This window comes from Gambusia affinis, linkage group LG19, assembly GCF_019740435.1.
Source record: "Gambusia affinis linkage group LG19, SWU_Gaff_1.0, whole genome shotgun sequence".
NCBI classification, from domain to species: Eukaryota; Metazoa; Chordata; class Actinopteri; order Cyprinodontiformes; family Poeciliidae; genus Gambusia; species Gambusia affinis.
Window position 1 is genome coordinate 1,618,570 of NC_057886.1, and position 3,228 is coordinate 1,621,797.

Sequence of the window (3,228 nt, forward strand, 5' to 3'; positions counted from 1 at the left end):
GATTAATAAATATTTTGGCATATAAGCAATTTTTGCGACAGTTTTGACAGATTTTGAATGGTTCAAGGTAGAGATAGGTTGAAGGGGTTGATGGATTGTGGTGTGTGCATGTAGAAGCAGAAGCAACAAGAATGAATCCGTGTTTAATCCTCTTTGAAGTTCTGCATCTTTTGGTTTTTGTGCAACTTTACCACTCATAAATGAGCAAATGTTTGTGATTTGCCATTGGTCTCTCTGCTGGTAGTAAGGGCCAGCAGGTGGGTATGAAACTTGAAGCAGCAGATAGCTCTCTCGGGGAGGAAATGACCAAAAATACAAAATTACAAAAATGGTGAAGGGACCTCGATCCCATTTAAAAACTTTGACAGCAACAGCTAGAAGCAATGTTAAAGAACATGTTTTCCTGCCTTACTTTAACATTTCAACCATAACAAACAAGGTGAATTCAAGAACTTCAGTGTCTAGAATGGTTGTAGATTTTCTTTTAAGACACTAACTTGAAAATGGGCTCATGCATCAGTTTTTTTTCTTACATGGTATCATATCAATTAGAAATGTTTGTTTGTGAGATTCTAGTAATTTAACAGAATCTCACTTTGAAAATCTTAACCTATCCCTTGAAGGATGGATCTTTTCAACACCTTAACTGTCATGAGGGTATCATTGACCCATTGACTAACATGTAAACATTGATGAATGGTAAAATGAATAACCAATCACTGCATTCAGTTGTCAATGTTCCAGCTTTACTTTCCCACTGGCTGGTATGAAGTGGTAAAATTTGAAGTTTGTTCTTCTAAGGGAAATTACTTGAAGGATCTTGTTCACTAGATCATCTTTGTAATCCTTGCAGAGGATTATGAAGAGGACTTGTAACGATGAATGAGTTAATCTATAATTATTATTATGGAATATAGCATGGAGAAAAAGAAATCACTGTACTTACTCATCTGACACTGAAACTGGAATGCGCAGTCAATTATAACGTACGTGTTCGTGATGGAATTTATTTATGTATAGGAGCAGTTTGTGTTCATTAACATTGAGGGAGACTTTTACATCTCCAAAAATAAGGTCCTGGTCATTAGAGACACCCGTGATGTTCTATTAAATTCTGCATCAGCTCTATAGAAACTAATTTGTGGGATTTCTGGAAGAGACCAGAGATGAGAAAAAGAGGGAACCATCAGGTAGTAGTAATCTGCAGCTCACAGTCAGGCTTCACTATATCATTTCCAATTGTCCTTTAAGATGAATTTGAATTCAATTATCAACTAGAGTGATTTTTTTAAAATCCTGACCCATCTCTGAACTCTGTAACTGTACTCAGAGTCATCAAACTTCAGCATCTCTTCATCTCTTTCCCCTCCCCCTTCTCCTGCTTGTGGTCTCTGGGTGTTTGTTGTTAGTTTCCTGTCACAGAGGAAGTGCCTCACCCTGCTGCCTGGTTCCTTATTGGCCACACCTCTGAGGAACTGTGATTTTTTTTTTTTTTATTTGCAGGGGAGAAGATAGATAGAGGGACCGGAGTCAGGATCTGGGCACATGAGGGTGAGATGTGGCAGAGGACGGATCGATGCACAGGATGGTTCAGCTGGAGATGACTTAGAGCTGGAGGGAGGCAACAAGTTTCTGGCAGGCAGGAAATGGCTTTGTGTTGCAGAAGGTAAGCATGCAGAAAACAGCTTCACGAAGAACTGAGCTCAGTATTCACCTCAGAAAACAGAATGACATGTTGTTTTTTTTAAATATACAGTACAGACCAAAAGTTTGGACACACCTTCTCATTGAATTCAATTAGAAAGTGTGTCCAAACTTTTGGTCTGTACTGTATTTTAGATTTTCCTAATATATTCAAGAGTTTTGTTACAAGTTTTCTCACCTTGTTCTACTTGTGTTAGGGTTAAGGTCTGATGTATTTCAACAATTCAACCGAATTAGTCTTTTTTTTCAACTCTAGTACTCTTTATTTGCAAGCAGATCAGCATAGGAGTGTGCTGCAGAGAAGAGAGGGTATGCAGTACAAGACTTTGACTAGGACTCAGAACTCAGAGCTCAGCATCAACAGAACTTCTCCCCAACGTGATAAACTTTTCATCATCTACTCTACTGGCATTTGTGAGTTTTGTTGTTGTTTTTTTCAGTTTTTTGTTTTGGTCAATGTTCCTCATTCTTGGTCTGGTCACTCCCAATCCTTGTACCAGTGCCTTGATTTTATTGACGCTGGACAGGTTTGGGAGGCGCTGTGCCAAAGACTGCCATCTTGCTCTCCTCCATCATTCCCACATGAAATAAAGATGTGTCTATTCTCACATCAGAACCTATTTGAACTGATGAATCTGCCCTGCTGTTGCTTTTCTTTATTTTTTGTGATTTTCAAGGGAATCTGTTGCTCAGAACAAATCATTTTGTAATTTCATGACTGTTACATGTATGACATTTATGACATGTGGTGTAGCATGAAGTCGACTGAAAAGGATTTGAATAAATTCTTAAACTGGTGTTTATAAAATCTCTGTTGCATTAATGTTCTTTTTCTTGCAAAATGTTGTAAAGGTTTTCAGTATGGACCAGAATGGTGGGGAGTTTTCTGCATGTCATTGATCAAATATGAATATAAAAATGATTTAGGAGGATGTTGGTGAATGTTATAGAGCTTGGGATCTCGCTTGGGTAAACTAGGTACGCCTTATCAATCTGACCAGAAAATTTAAAGGGTCAGTTTTATATAAAATTGCCTTTTTAAAAACTGTCCATTGTGTGATGTTATTCCCTCATCAAAAACTTGAAGTGTTGCTGTGATTCTTTCATGCATGTTTGAGAAATCCTTTAATCTCCATGGGAAAACATCGGGGTGAACCAAGTGCCAGCTGCTCCTTACTGCTGCAGTTTCTAAACTTCCCAGGGTTTGCCTCACAGAGCAGCCCTCCACCACTCAGCTCCTTCAGACTAGCCAGCAGCAATTAGCAAACAACTGGTGGAACTGCTGAGCTCATTATAGGACCTACTTCTCAGTAAAATGCTGGAGTTAACATGGTTATTTGATTGTGATGTAAAATGCCACCATATGTATTGACCACACATAATACTGCCACTTTAACATATAAATAATAACATTCATCGCCTGCTTGTACTTGCCAGATGGGGGGCAGAGAGGAAGGGGTCAGGGCATAGGAGTGATGGTGCTCCTCTCTAGAGGTGATTGGGTGAGAGATGGGTTACACCCTG

The 3,228-nt window shown here is 39.0% G+C and overlaps 1 long non-coding RNA gene across 1 annotated transcript; it reads left to right on the forward strand.

Moving 5' to 3' along the window:
* Positions 1-1,549: 1,549 nt before the first annotated feature.
* LOC122821302 lies at positions 1,550-2,512 on the forward strand. Its single transcript, XR_006368994.1, has 2 exons — positions 1,550-1,666; positions 1,981-2,512. It is a non-coding gene; the product is annotated as an uncharacterized LOC122821302 (long non-coding RNA).
* The last annotated feature ends 716 nt before the right edge of the window (positions 2,513-3,228 follow it).